A 16,806-nucleotide genomic window follows, 5' to 3' on the forward strand; every position below is an offset into this window, starting at 1 on the left:
GCTTGTCCTGGAACTCCAAGTCAGACAATAAATACACTGGAACTGGAAATAATGATATAACATTATGAAATCACCATCATATGACACTGAAACACTCGAGAGCACATCATGAAATAATCACAGTTTGCAACCAAAGCTTCCTCCCGTTTGCAAAGGAGCTGGTAAGGCTTGGCTCTGCAAGCAGAGGGGAGCTTGCAAAAACAACTGGGTTGATTCATCACTGGGGAATGGGTCAGAACATTCACTTAAATGCATGTAGAGTGTCTTTAGAAAAATAACTGGAGCCTTCCATTTACTGGCTTGTCATCATTGACTCTGTACTGATCAGACACGACATGCGAGAGAAAAGGTGTCCTTAATATTTGCAAAAAGTATCTTGAAGTACTCAAAGCATTCAAGCACTGTATGTTAGCACATGTATGCTTCAGAGACTGCCTTTGAAGCCTCCTCTTTTCTGGGAGGGTTGTTGCTATTCACAATTACATGTCACAGGTTTTCTCAGAACTTTTTCCTTCCTAGTGACCCAATTCTGGATGAAAGCCAAGGCAGAAAGCTATCTTGGAATCTTGGGAGCAAAAATACAAATGTACTTTTCTGAGGTCTCAGACCTGATTTCTAATAAGCATGTGACACTGGTAAGCTTTCAGAGTGTCATAAGAAGACAGTTCGGAGCACATATTTTCATATATATATATATATAGGTTTTCATGTGTGAACACTGATGTCTGATGGGGATGTAACTATTGATAAATCAAAATCAGTGTCTGATTCCATCACATAAGAGAAGCCTCCTCTCACAGCAGATGGGATAAGACACAGAGACCCACAGCCGATAGTTGCAAAGAACAAGAATCTAAATGGGATATCTCCATCACATCTCTCCTCTCAGAGCTCAGGAAAAACCGTACAGAAGAAAAGGCAGAGAGAATGTAAGAACCACAGGAACTGAAGGATATAAAGAGAGCAAGGCCCTCTGAATCAACTAAGCAAGGCCCATATAAACTCACAGAGAGTGAAGCAGAGATCACCCTGGTCTATACCAGGTCCTCTGTGTATGTATCATAGCTTTCAACTTAGTATTTGTATGTGACTCCTGAGTGTATGTACGAGTGGCTCTCTGATTCTTGTGCCTACTTTTAGGGTTCTCTACCTTTTGTTGTGTTACCTAGGCCCGACTTGATGGGATGATTTTTTTCTTTACCTCCTTATTATTTTCTCATGCTTGGATGTTATCTCTTAGAAGCCTGTTTTTTTTTTTTTTCTAAAGAGAAAATGGAAAGGGGTGGATATGCAGGGAGGAACAGGGAGTAGTATTGGAGCGGGGACAATAGCCAAGTTATATCATACCAGATAATAATCTATTTTCAAGGAAAGGAAAAATCAAATAAATAANGAAAGAAAGAAAGAAAGAAAGAAAGAAAGAAAGAAAGAAAGAAAGAAAGAAAGAAAGAAAAAAAATAGGGGGGAAGGAAGGGAGGGAGGGAGGAAAGAAAGAAAGAAGGAAGGAAGGAAGGAAGGAAGGAAGGAAGGAAGGAAGGAAGGAAGGAAGGAAGGAAGGAAGGAAGGAAGGAAGGATGGGAAGAGAAGGTTCCATGAAAACTATGCTTAAAATACATATATTCATATATGTATGTAAATATACTTGTTTGGAAATGTCCCTATGAAATCCAGCACTATCTACAATAAATATACGCTAATATTTTTAACATCCCATTTGTTGACATGAACTTGTAAAACCTGAAGTTACTTATTTGATCAATGTCTAGATGCTCCAATGGATATGCATTTGACAAACATCTATTAAGTTACTGGGTGGAAGGCACAGACAAGACACTGAGAAAAGTAAAAGGCAAAGATCATGTATCCACCTTATGGTTCTGCCTTCTCACATAGGAAACTACAGAGAAAGAGTATAATGTCAAACTAAAAGACCTACAAGTGTGAAATTACTAGAAAAAAATAGGAAACACTTAGATATATCAATATAGTCAAAACAAAACAAACAACAAAAACCCCTCAACCTATGACCACAAAATGCACAGGAAACGAACAAAAGACAAATAGAGTTACATCAATGGAAAGATCCTTTACAGCCAAGGGAATGATAACACGGGAAATCTCAGAATGGAGACATTGGCCAGCTATTCCTTCACCGAAGAAACGATATTCAGACAAGAAACCTCGTAACAAAGACAAGAGGTCCAGTTATAAATTGGGCCCATAATCTGAACAAGAACCGAACCATGAAGTACTAACAAATATTCTGGAACAGGCCCAAAATTACTAACCATTACTAAATGCAAACTGAAGTCAGGATGATACATGGTACTGTCACTAAAATAATAGTAACAAAGCCTGTTATGAACATGAAAAAAATGCATTGTTGGTAAGAAGTTAAATTCGTAGAACCATTGTGGGAAACAGGGTAACAGCTCCTTACAAAAACAGACATGATGGCAGACACCCATAATCCCAGAACTTGGTCGAAGGCATATTAATACGGAAACCATGTTCCAAAATAAATAAATGAATGAGATATGCCAGCTTGCCTATTCCATTTCTGTGAAATCATTATGTTAATGAGATGCCAGCATGTTCACACTTCCTGTAGTAGGATCTGTGACAGCCATACTAAAAAAATCAATGTTGGTACTTATCGACATATGAATGAATAAGCATAATTCACAAAAATGCACTAATCAGTCAGACATCAGAGTATTCAGCCATAAAATAAAATTCTATCATTTGCAGCTATATGGTTGAAACTAGAGGGAACACATTTAGTAAAATGCATCAGCATAGAAATATAAGACCTGTATTTCCACTTTCATACAGAAAAAGCAGAAGAAAGTTGACCTAAATGTAGAATGGTCTTTACAAACAGTTTAGGTGAGGAGACAGGAGAACAAATAAAGACTGGTTTTAATCTGTACATACTATGTGTATGTATAGAATATAACATTATATTCCATTGATGTGTACAATTAATACAGATTCATCAAAATGAAATAAATATAATTTGGTGCCATAGATATTGTTCATCGAAGATTTAGAAATATTTATATAATAGCCTTAATTGCTTATTACATAATTCCTAAAGTTAGTTGTTAACATGTGATCTCTCTTACCCTTTGAGTGTCTACTAAGTAAAGATTATGAAACTGATGAAAACTATTGCTGCTTATGGGAGACCAGAACAATGACTACTGTTTTTCATTTACACTTAGTTTAAGGTAATCATTAATTCTTCATCAACTGATCTTTTATCGAGATTGATAGTTCTTTTTTTTTTATTTAGATGTTTTATGCTTAAAGACTTACCATATAAAAAGTGATGATTTTATTAATTCTTTGAGAATTTTGCACAATGTACTCTGATCATATACATCCCTCTCCCCAACCCTGTTCAGCTCTTCCTCCCGCCTCTTTACCCCCGAAATTCATGTCTCTCTTCCTCTTGCCCTCTCCCTTGAGTCCAGTTTGGGTTGGCTGACTGCTCCCAGGCAGGGGGCTTGCAGTTTTTTAAAATCTCACACATGGAATACTGACTTTCCACTTCTACCCCTTCTTCACAAATCCATTGCATGTGCATGGGTGCATGGGTGTGCATGTGCACACACACATATACACCCCCCCACACACACATACACACTCTCACACAAATGCACACACACACACACACACACACATACATTGAGGGTACACCCAAATCTATTTAATATTATTCAAAATTCATATTCATTTGTGTTTAAAATAACTCATGGGATTGAGTAACCTATTGGGGAGGGGGGTGGAGACTTGTCCCTGGAGAAAACCCATTCTTCCTCCCTAAACAGCCACTGACTAAATATAGCTTTTCAACTACAGATGGAGCCTTGTGAGATTTCCCCAGCCACTTTGGCACATAGACTGGCATACTCACTGTTCTGGTCTCTCCTAGGCAGGAAGAGTGTCCATCAAAAGGTTTTGTAAATAACCTTTTTTGTGTTCATATGTATCCTTGGCTTTTAACTTCTATTATTGCTACAGAAACAAAATGTTAAAACAGTTTAAAGTATCATTCTTATTGCTTCCATATTCTTTATCTGGAGATACAGATGATGAGGAATACAGAAACACTAATATGATTTATGGAAAACAGAGAAGCATGAGAAAGGCACATTCATGAATGTCACAAAATAATAAATATATGCTTCCATTCCTCAGCTATATACTGGGAATCAAGTGGAGTTACAGCACCTAGCAATATCACACTCATGAACAAAATTATTATTTTGCAAATGAATATATAGTACAATTCTCTTCTTTAGTTCAAATCACATTATAATTTCTCTAACTAGATATATCACCAGAAATTATGGACATATGGTTTTTAGTCACACTGTCTCATATTCATTGCTATAAATCAGGTCTTGCAAACTTTATATGCCTCAGTACAGGGGAACCCCAGGGCCAAGAAGTGGGAGTGGGGGTAGGGAAGTGGGGGGGAGGTTATGGGGGACTGTTGGGATAGCATTGGAAATGTAAATGAATAAAATACCTAAAAACTAATAGTAAAAAATCATTATTCAAGTCAAAATATTGCAATGAATTCATAATTCTATATCACCTGCCCTTTCAGTATGTTGAGTTGCCTTGTTTCACAGTTTAATTTTTCCTCAGCACTCTCTGTATGTATAAAATACACACACACACACATATATATATATATATATATACACATATACATATACATATATACAAATACGTATATACACACACATACACACACAAAATCTCTCCATATATCATTTTCTTTGAGTTCAGTAAAACTAATATTCATTTTAGAAAAAGAAGATGGAAAAAAATAATCCCTACATATTTTTCATGATCTGAATTATGTGAATAAAAAATTCACTGTCAGTTCATATGAATATTTATTTACTAACCTTGTCTGACAGTGCTTCTTCTTAAGTCTGGTGTTTCCTTCTTACAAAAGAATTTTTTGCTTTTTCTTATGCTCACTCTATTTTGAGGTATAAACAGAGAGGAGCTAAGATAGCCTCTTTCTCTGTGGTAATGACCTCACTGGACAGCATCCAGTCTCCTTGATGAGACCATGGAATGGTGACAGTGCAGGTTCATAAGCCTGGCTTTTCATTTGTCTGTTTGTTCAGTTGGTTGGGTTTTTTTGTTTGATTTTTGTTTCTTTGATGTTTATTTTGTTTTTGAGTCTGACCGCAGGGTTTACTTTGCTGTATAAATGCCTTCTAGTCTGTCCTCTGTAATAAACGACAGGAGTTCACTGTTTATCTCTCTTTACTCCTTTTGTACATACCTGATTCTGCCAGTCAAGGCATAAAAAGTTAGGATGCTGAGCCCATTGCTAAATGACAGTTTGCCACTGAATCTAAAGCAGATTAAGTAAATTATGTTAGATATATGAATTTATTTTCTATTGCTGTGATATGGATTTTTTTCCCTAACAACAAAATTCCTTAAGTGAAAAAGGCTTTATCTTGCCTTACAAGGTCACAGGGATAAACTCCATCCTAGCAGGTAAGACATAGCAACAACAGCTTGGGAGTCACAGTGGCTGGAGCAGCAAGCTGGCTTCTCAGGTTGTATCCATACTGAGGAAGCAGAGAAAGAATAGCAAGCAATATCAGGCTTCAGACCCTCAGAGGCCATCCTAATGAAATATCATCCCATAAGATCCTACCTCTTGGAAGCTACGATATTCTTCCCAAATAGTGAAACTATTTGGAGACTTAAGAATTCAAACACAAGAGTCCATGGAGGATATTTTATATTCAAACTATCACATTTTTTATAGAGTAGCATGTTTCCTACATGACCCTCACACATCCTTCTTCACACCAGTACTATGAGTAAGAGGCAATAATAATTAATCTCATTTGCCAATAACGGAAGCTCAAGGGGCTAGCTTAACACATTTGCCCAAGGTTGTGGTAACAGCATTGAATTACAAATCTAGATCCATACTGGCAGCATAAATCTTAATGAAGATGCTATATGGGGAATGACACACGTGTCCATCCCGTGGTCATCTTCCAAAGTAACAGAAGGCATCGATGAAAAACCGTCACTTGGGTATTCTAAGTTTCTGGGCTAATATCCACTTATCAGTGAGTACATATCATGTGAGTTCTTTTGTGGTTGAGTTACCTCACTCAGGATGATGCCCTACAGCTCCATCCATTTGCCTAGGAATTTCATAAATTCATTCTTTTTAATAGCTGAGTAGTACTCCTTTGTGTAAATGTACCACATTTCCTGTATCCATTCCTCTGTTGACGGACATCTGTGTTCTTTCCAGCTTCTGGCTATTATAAATAAGGCAGCTATGAACATAGTGAAGCATGTGTCCTTCTTACCAGTTGGAACATCTTCTGGGTATATGCCCAGGAAAAGTATTGCGGGATCCTCCAGTAGTACTAAGTCCAATTTTCTGAGAAACCGCCAGACTGATTTCCAGAGTGGTTGTACAAGCTTGCAATCCCACCCACAATGGAGGAGTGTTTCTCTTTCTCCACATCCTCACCAGCATCTGCTATCACCTGAATTTTTGATCTTAGCCATTCTGACTGGTGTGAGGTAGAATCTCAGGGTTGTTTTGATTTGCATTTCCCTTGATGATTAAGGATATGTTTTTACTTTTTATCTGATTATTTTTTATAAGAAGCTCTGGAAGGTATTTTACCCAATTAATCATCTCTTACTAAAAAACATAAAATCAGGAACTTCCCCAGAGCCCTTCACCACCTTTCTTTAATCATTTCCCAATAGTGCTGAGATCCTTTTATTGAGAGCAAAGATAAATGAAAGGAAAATAGTCTTTTGGTGATTATGGAGTTGCCATGAACCCAAAATCAGCATTCTCTAACTTGCTGAGGATGAGGAGGGCTTTTCCTGTTTGATCAGAATCACAGGAAAAATGAACACCTTAGCAGTAAAGAGAAACTGCGGATTGAAAAATCTCTGCATGTGTGTAATTTCCACCAGGAAGTAAGACATATTTAGGATGATTAAAATAACCACAAGGAATATGGCACAGCATTATATAATACTATGAAAATAACTGCATAGTAATACATGGCTTTGTGAAGAGCTAAATATATTTCTATGGTGTTTTTTCCATTCAGTATCCCTAATAAACTCTTTGTAAACATTATAGTTTGTTTTTTTATGTCCAAATTACATTATTTATTTTGAAAATGCATATAGGTTAATATTCTTGAGGCAGGTGCAGTGGCAAAGCCTGTAATTCCAATATTCAGGAGGCAGGAGACTTGAGTTCAACGTCAGGCTACACAGGCTACACAGTCTCTGAAGTAACGGCAAAAAAAGATAATCTTCTCTTGAGGGTATTTCTGATTGTTGTAAATATTTTTTTTATAAAATACCAACAAAATTGGGAAAATAGCACATGAGATATGTGTTTTATTCATACTGTTCAATAATGTCAATTACTTATTTATAAGCTTTGTAAAATACAGTCTTCAAAAACAAGGGAAAAATCAATAATTCGGGCAAGCAACTTTTCATTGTTAATTTCACATTTGAAAATAATTGTGTCTCACTTTTGCTCATGTGTCTTAAATTTGTTTTCCCGGGGAACAGACACCAAGTCTCTGAGGCAGATACAATGCATATCAGAGTTCACTTGGCAGGACAGAGGAATCAGACCTGGGAAGGTGTCAGGCAAGCAGGCCTGCCAGAGGCAGAAGCATGTGTGCTCAGACTTACCACTGACACTTTGATCCATCTTCCTGGGAGTTCTGGAATCAGGAAAACACCTCAGAGATGTTTCACAGGGAGAAACCTGTTGCTATATCACTTGATCTTGCACTGAATGGTCCTTAAAGGCAAATGTCCCCGAAGATAGTCATGACCTTGGATGAGACTCTTTCTGCGGGTAAGACTGGTTGCCAGAGGGAACCTCGAGCTGTGAAGTGCTGGGAGCATCTAGCAAGAGAAGCTGCTGAAAGAATAACTACTTACATTGCAAAAAAGACCAGGCAGGTGTGCCTCATCTGCAGCCTCCATTCCAGTTGAAAGTAGTTATGGGATTTAAAAAGAAAAAAAAAGGGTAATTTTTAAAAATTTATTAATACCACTCTTTAAAAAAAAATCTTGAGTGTAATGACAAATTCCCTAAGTCAATAGTTTTCAAATGGATTACAGGCTTCTAAAAGGACATAGTAAGTTGTTATTTCCCTATGGTATCACTAGAATAATACCCAATGTCATCAATAGAGGAATTTGTAGCTTTTCCTATGCTTAAATGCCTAAAGCCTTTTGAATTCACCTTACCAGTGTTATATTTCAAAGTTATCTATAAATGTATAGGGAACTTATCCTATGAGGAGAGTGGTTCTAGGAATGGGAGCTACCAAGATAAAGACCATTCTGCTTCCTGGAGTTCACTGGCTTGTAGGGAAAGAAAGAAAGAAACTCAATAGTGTGACACTTACAGACACAGCTTATAACAAAGGACTTACAGCAAAAGACAACTTTGTTATAAGTGTCTCGGTGTTACAGGTGGCCAGGATATCCAAACTAAACTAGGTTTAGGCTTTAGGCATAGAACTCTGAAGGAAGGGTGATAAGGCCAGATGCAACCCAGAAATGCAAACTGGAGAGTTGGTAAGGTTATACTCACAGTAACCCATAAACAGCCCAGCATGCCATTAATAGAAAGAGAGCCCTCCTTAGAGGAAGGCCAGTGTTGGCCAAAAGGCAAGAGATGAGAGAGGGAAACAGTGGACAAGGACTAGTATGAGCAAGACAAAAGGAAAGAAAGGGAAACGGAAGTCAAGATCCTTTGTTGTGATTTCTGCAGGAAGCAAAGAAGAGGCAGATTGAATCAGTCTAAAATTTGTATACTTCTAATGTGTGCTGCAGAATGTGAGCAATCCAATGCCTTCTGGTTTGCAGAGAAACAGAACGAATAGGTCTTATAAACAGAGTTGGCTCTTTAAGATGTTTAATAGGAGAACTGATTATGTAATCATTGAGACCAATTCTTGCAAGCTTCTATCTGCTGGATATAGACTTATGGACAAATCATTCAGGCCCACTCAGAAAGTCCAAGAACATGGTAAGCTGACAAGGTAACTGTAGGGCTCGTTACAAAAACCTCGAATTCAAGCAGGGGAGGGTCCTATTGGTGCAATCTTGGTGCTTAAAAGCTTACTATCTGGAGTTCTCCCATTTGAGGGCAAGAGAAGAGAACTTCATACTCTAGAGTTAGGGAAGAAATGGCTTTTTCTCTGCCTTTGAAAACAACTTCAGAGAGAAGCAAGCTGTATAATGCCACCCACATTGGCAAGTACAGATGTTCTTGCTCTGCCAATTTAAACACTAACCTCTTCTGGAAATGTCCTCATAGAAACACCCAGAAGTAATGTTCAGCATTTCTCCTTTAAACTCAGTCAAATGAAACCTTAAATTAACTATTAATGTCTTGGTTAATGGCTGCATGGTCCTGGGAAATTAAAGAGGTTGATTTGAAGATTTTTAATAAGAGGGAAGGTTTACAGCATAGTCTAGATTAGCTGTTCCCAATAAAAGAATTGACTGTCTTCTACACAAAGCCTCAAAATGGGTCAAGACAACATTTTTAAAAATATAGCTTGGTTGAGTGGTAGGAAATCCTATAAGGGACCATGATTCAGGAAGTACCATTGAGCTGTGGAGGAATGGCTGTGTGCATTGCCTACTATGTGAAACAAACTTATAATACTTGCGATCTAACAAGAAATAAAATGATCATGGAAGTTAAAATTAAAATTCAACCTTTCAACTATGAAGAATACAAGTGTGAGAAATACATACTCTTGTTTTCCAGATAAACTATTTTTCTGTTTGCATGGCAGTCCCTTGACACTCTTCCACAGTATTAATTGACGTTGTCAACCATAGTGTTACACAGTGACTACTGGAGAGAAGGGAGAACACATTGGTAAGCATTCTCTGACTAAGGTGCTTTCTTAAAGAGTATTTCATCAATGGTGACTTGAAAATCTGATGAAAATTGAGAAGTTCTTTGGTATCATAGGAATCAAGTAAACACTGTGCAAAATCCTTCCCACCATCAACACAGCCAGACCCTAGGCTTCGTTTCTTTCCCTTGTTCCTTTTATGTGCTATTTCTCTCTACGATGCATCTTTGTAAATATGTCTCATTCATCCCTCTCTCCTCTATTTTCTCTTTCACTCACTCACTCTCCCTCCCCCATACCCATTCCAGTTTCTCTTATTAATTTAACCCCCATTGTTCCATAACTGTGGAGTCAATATCCATGGACTCTGACAAATTAAAACACATGCCTATCTTGGTTTTATCACTTACTTTCTCCATATTGATGTTCTCTTATTCTCCTAACCTTATGATATTTTCCTTAACAGGCATATTATCATTGGCTTTAATGACAGACAACCACTTGTGTTGCTCCTTAAAACCTCATTTTAATCACATGCCTCACCATGACCAAAATCTTACATGACCTACAGTTTTCTAGTGTAGACATCTCCAAAAAAAATTACAGAGATTCATTGGGATTCCAAAACAAAATATTTAAATGCTTATTTATTTATTTATTTATATTAATCTAAAAACATTTAGAATTATAAAACATTTTTAACATGAGTTTTGCTTAACAATATCTCAAAGCTGCCCATGATCAGACTTGCTGGCTTCTCGGTTCAAAAGTCAGTGGCAGTAGAACATCTACACATACCCATGTCCCTTAAGCATCTTACCACACCCTATGGACACCTGATATTTTATAAAGAAGGCAAATTATACAATGGAAAAAAAGAAAGCATCTTCAACAAATGATGCTGCTCTAACTGGCTGTCTGCATGTAGAAGACTGCAAATAGATCCAGATCCATCAACCTACACAAAACTCAAAGCCAAGAGGATCAAGAACTAAACCTAAAACCAGATACACTAAATCTAATAGAACAAAAAAATTCAGAATAGCTTTGAGCTCATCAGTACAGGAAACAACTTCCTGAACAGAACACCAATGGCTCTGTCACTAAGATCAACAATTAATAAATGGGACTTCACTTCATGAAACCAAAACACTTGGTCAAAGGTCATCATCAGTAGGGAGAAAATGACAGCTTACAGATTGGGAAAAGTTCTTCATCATCCCTACATCTGACAGAGGGCTAATATTCAAAATATATAAAGAACTCAAGAAGTTAGATACAAACGCCCCCCCCCCAAAAAAAAACCAAAACAATAAAAATGAGGTATAGAGCTATACAGAGAATTTTCAGCAGAGGAATCTCAAATGGCCTAGAAACACTTAAAGAAAAGCACAACATCTTTAGGCATCAGGGAAAGGCAAATAAAAATGAATCTGAAATTCTACCCTAAACCCATCAAAATGTTTAAGATCAATAATTCTAAGGACAGCAAATTCTGGTGAGAATGTGGAGCTAAGGGAACATTCCTCCACTGCTGTTGGGAGTACAACCTTGTAAAACCTTGGAAATCAACTTGGTACTTCCTCAGAAATTTGGAAATAGTTCTACCTCAATACCCAGCTATACCACCCCTGGGCATATACTCAAAAGATGCCCCACCATCACTGAGGACACTTGCTCAACTATGCTCATAGCATCTTTGTTCATAATAGCCAGAAACTAGAATCAACATAGATGTCCTACAACTGAAGAATGGATTTTTTTAAGTGGTTCATTTACACAATGGAATACTACTGAGCCATTAAAAACAAGGACTCCATGAATTTTGCAGGCAAAAGGATGGAACTAGGGGGGGAAAATCCTGAGTGAGATAACCCTGATGCGAAAGGACATACATGATATGTTCTCACTTATAGGTCTCACTTTAATGACCATAAATTACAGGATAACCAAGGTATAATTCGAAGACCCAAAGAAGCCAAATAACAAGGAAGGTCCAAGGGAGGACATTTGAATCTTTCTCAGAAGGACAAAGAAAACAGATATCAGAGGTAGACAGAGGGAAGGAAGTGGATAGAAGAGGAGACAGGGAGAGAAGTGGGTTGGAGAGAGAAAGGAATCAGGTTTAGGGAGAACAGGGGAGAGAGAGAATGGAAATCTGTATTGGGGGAAGGGAAGAAGAAATGTCTTGGACTTGCCAGTGACCTGGAATGTGGGGATACACCAGGGTGTCTATTAGCTGAGACTCCTAACAGTTGGGACATGGATCCTGATGCGGCCACTTCCTGTAGCCAGGGAGGACTCCCACTGGAGGGATAAAGACAGCAACCCACCCATTAAACCTTGAACTCAAAATGCCCTGCCTACGGGATGTGCAGGGACAATGATAGAGCAGAGACTGGGAGAATGGCTAACAAATGACTGGACCATACTGAAACCTATCCCACGGCAAAAACCAATCCCTGACACGACTAATGATACTCTGCTATGCTTGATGACAGGAACCTAGCATAACTGTCCTCGGAGAGGCTCCACCCAGCAGCCAACAGAAAGAAATACAGAGTCCCACAGCCAAACATTAGATGGCAGAGTTGGAAGGGGTCTGAGGGGCCCAATGAGAACAAGGATTCCAGAGGAAAACCAACAGAAACAACTAACCATTGGGGGCTCGCAGAGACTGAATTATCAACCAACGATTAAGCATGGGCTGGACCCAGGCTCTTTGCATATATGTTGTAGATGTGCACCTTGGTCTTCATGTGGGTCCCCCAACAACTGGGGTGAAAGCTGTCCCTGAATCTGTTGCCTGCCTGCTTGTGGATCCTGTTACCCTAACTGTTGCCTTGGCTAACCTCAGTAGAAGATGAGCCTATTCCTCCAGTAACTTGATGTGTGTGTGTGTGTGGGGGGGGGGGGGATACCCAGAAGGTGTCCCTCTTCTCAGAGGAAAGAGGAAATAGGAGTGGGGGAAGAAGAAGTACTGAGAAGAGACATGGATGTAGGCATAAAATTTTTGCAACCTACTTTTAATAAGGGCTCACCCTCTCCTCTAGCCCACAACTCAGTAGAGGGAGTGGAAGAGAAGAGTTATCAGGATGTGGGGGAGGGGGACCTGTTCAACAATAGTTCCTGGGGCAAGCTTGATCTTCTTTGGCAGCAGTTCAGTCCTGTAGCAAGCACCAAATAGGATTCAGCAGCTAAGGACCAGTCTTCAAACCAGACAAACACCAGGCACAAAATGGCAGCGACAGTCTGGTCTTCTCAGCAAATAGACATCAGTCACCAACCAGCAACTATAATTCAATCCTGAAGAAACTGCCAGGCTTACCAGTTAGCCACGGGTGAGGCCCCAGAAGCAGCAAGCTGCTGCAGGTACCTCAAGAGCAGCTCCCTGGGCAAGTCTCTCTCAAGAAGGTGTTATCACAAGTTGAGCTCAACACTATGTAAGTCAAACCAATGCATGTGTGTCCTTTGCGAAGAATAGGTAGGCAGAGCAAGCAAACCAATTCTCAGTGCTCGTCGGCCACTGTCTGTGATGTCGTAGTGATACCCTTCATCAAGTATCCTTTCACGTGTTTGCTATATCCACGCATCCTTTCACTTCTGTCTGCTTCAAGAAAACAGGCTTTCATGTGTTTGCTTTAGCAAGACATCCTTTCACCCGTGCACCCTAGCAAAACATCATTTGACATAACTTTCCAAAGAACTAGAAGTTCCCACTTGAAGGGTTGATACTGGGATGTAAAGTGAACAAATACATACTTTTAAAAAAAGTATCTTCTATGCTCATAATAGTATTAGATTTTAAAGCTATTTGTTATTAGAATAAAGAAACACCACTTTCTGGTAAAAAGGGAAATAGATAATATCTCTGAAGATGGAAATGTGATTCTCAAATTTCAACATTGATATCTAGAAGATTAACAATGGGATGGGGAAATTAAAATCATGATAAAACAGGTATGGATAACTGTAGGCAATGAGGTTATAGGGGAAGGAGGAGGGAGGGAGAGAGCCCATGTCTGGCCAGAGCTCCTGTGCTCTGGGCAGGTGGATGCGAGAGGGCTGCCAGACGCTTTCCACTCGGCCCAAGGTGGGCATCTAAGCCACTGACCCCACTAGGTGGGGGGTGGACAAGGGGCAACCCCTGATACCAGGGGCCCCGGGGTGATACCCTTGGCCCCAGAGTTACAGGAGAGAGGGCAGAAGGAGAGAGGTTCCCATGTAGGGGAGAGTCCTTAGTTTGGTTCATGGGTGGAGCACAGGAAGGCCTTCCATCAGGAGATTAGAAACGCTCATTAGGAGAAAGCCTATTCCATTGTCCAAAGACAGGGGGCCTTGATGAACAGAGACAGTCTATGGTTTTAGAGCTTTTCTTTATTAGATATTTTCTTTATATACATTTCAAATACTATCCCGAAAGTTCCCTATATCCTTCCCCACGCCCTGCTCCCCTACCCATCCACTCCCACTTCTTGGCCCTGGTGATCCCCTGTACTGAGGCATATAAAGTTTGCAAGACCAAGGGGCCTCTCTTTCCAATGATGGCCAACTAGGCCATTTTTTGATACATATGCAGCTAGAGTCAAGAGCTCCGGAGGGTACTGGTTATTTCATATTGTTGTTCCACCTATAGGGTTGCAGACCCCTTCAGATCCTTGGGTACTTTCTCTAGCTCCTCCATTGGGGACCCTGTGTTCCATCTTATAGATGACTGTGAGCATCCACTTCTGTATTTGCCAGGCAAAGCAGAGGGAAAGAGATAAGGTAAAAGAGAGAGAGAGACCAGCCATGGACAAGAGAAGAGAAGGGGGAAAAGGAGAGAGAAGAAAGGCTAGAGTAAGAGGTTAGAGAGATCTAGGAAAGAGAGTAAGAGAGTGAAATAAGAGAGCCAGATGGGGCCAAGCAGCCCTTCTTATGGTGGAATATTATCTTGTTGTTGCTAGGTAACTGGGGAGGAGTTTAGCCTGAAGGTCAGAAGCTTGGTACATTGTCTATGTGACTACTAGCCACATGCTTCTCTTGTGGGGGTTGTGGGGGCAGTAACTTCGATTTGAGCCAGGGTTCCAGGAGACATGAGGGAATGCCTTCTGTCCCATGTAGGTGAATTATCACCACTGGGTTTCTCTGGGGTTCACAACCTCAACTCGACTGGAGACCAGCCTGTCTGTACATAGCCCATCCATTGCTCCACAGATAACACTAGGTGAATTCCATTTGCACCCACGTTCCTTGTAAAAGTACTGCATCAGCTACAGAAGTGGGCATTCCACAGTGAAGCAAATTCTCAGAGAGTTAAAGTGAGATTTCATCAGCAGTGAAGTGTTTCCTGACTCTAAATAATATAGTTAATATTTAATCAAGCAATAAAATATTAACCACATATTGGGGAGAGAACTATGAATCATATGATTAATAAGTAAAATGAAATAGCACATCAAATCCTATGAATTATTGGATTCATTTTACATAATTATATCAATATTTTCATGTTGAACTTTTTGCTTGTTTATGGACAGTGTACAAAATTTAATAAGCTTGTTCCTCATTTGCATTTCACAGTCTTGGCAGTATTAACACTTTCAGGAGTGGTTAAGTCTCTGTTACAAAAAGTCTGACAGAAGCATAGCAGCTCACCACTAGGTTCCAGTCACAGTCAGCCACACTGTTACAGGTGTTATGTGTACATAACAATGTACACACATGTTATGTCCTATGCCCTGGGAGATAGGCATGGGCCATTGGAAGTCACTATCCACATTTAAAAATAGAAACAGTTAAAGACAGAATTGACCTTTTTAATTGTCTACAAGCAGACTAGACAGCTAATGGAATTCCCTAAAGTCTGTTTCTCTAACTTTTTCTTCTACAGCTTAACTCACTGATCTATTCCACTCCCAGCCCTTCAGCAAGCACCACTTATCAAACATTGTGTCAAAGAAGGTGCCATTATTTATCCTTGGGTATTTGTCCATGCCAAGGCTTGTTTTCCTCATTTTTTATAGCATCATTACTCATTCTTCAAAATCTATCTCAAATAATATCTTCTGCTTAGGGCCTCTTTCAAATTCTCTGCCTCCAAGTGTAAGATATACCAATATGTCTCAATTTTATTATTTTTTTTATCACAGACTATCTTTAGATTTCTGTTGACTGGAGTCATCTTTTTTCTTCTCAATTGTACACTAGATCTCTTGAGGGTTTTTTTTTCACACAAATGGAAATTAATACTAATACTGTTGGGTAAGATACTCAAGAATTATGAAAGATGATTTATAATGATTTTGAAAAATAAGCAAATAATGCATATATGTGCAAAGATGTTAAAGATATATTGTAATCTGAAAAGTATAACTCATAGAATATTACATATTTTTACAATAGTTTGGAGAAAATGAATAGGAATACTGTTATAGATTCAGAGAAAATGAATAGCAGGATTCAGCAGTAATGTTTGACAATGGTTATTACTAGGAAAAACAAGTTAATTTTTTTTCAGTCATGAGCTTGGATTACTTGGATAATTAAAGTTTTTCCTAACTTTTCTTGGTATCATTTGTACATTCTTGTTGGAAATCTGTCCTTTACAGACTACAAATTCAAAAAGGGATGAAGTCATACCTCAACCTGCTCATGAAGTGATGGCCACTTGATGACTATGCATCTGCATGTCTGCTCTGACATTGGGCCCACTGTCTTCCCATAGACTTGTCAGTTGGACAGAAACTACTTTGAGGCCATCCCCAGTAAGCTGTGTGTAGAACATTCTCTTTGTATTTCCTCTATCTATCCTGAGATCATAGAGACAAATACCAGAAAGGAAACCCTCAAACAAGCAAGGCTGCTTCTTGGAGAAAAG

The sequence above is a fragment of the Mus caroli genome, chromosome 10 (assembly GCF_900094665.2).
Source record: "Mus caroli chromosome 10, CAROLI_EIJ_v1.1, whole genome shotgun sequence".
Lineage (NCBI taxonomy): Eukaryota > Metazoa > Chordata > Mammalia > Rodentia > Muridae > Mus > Mus caroli.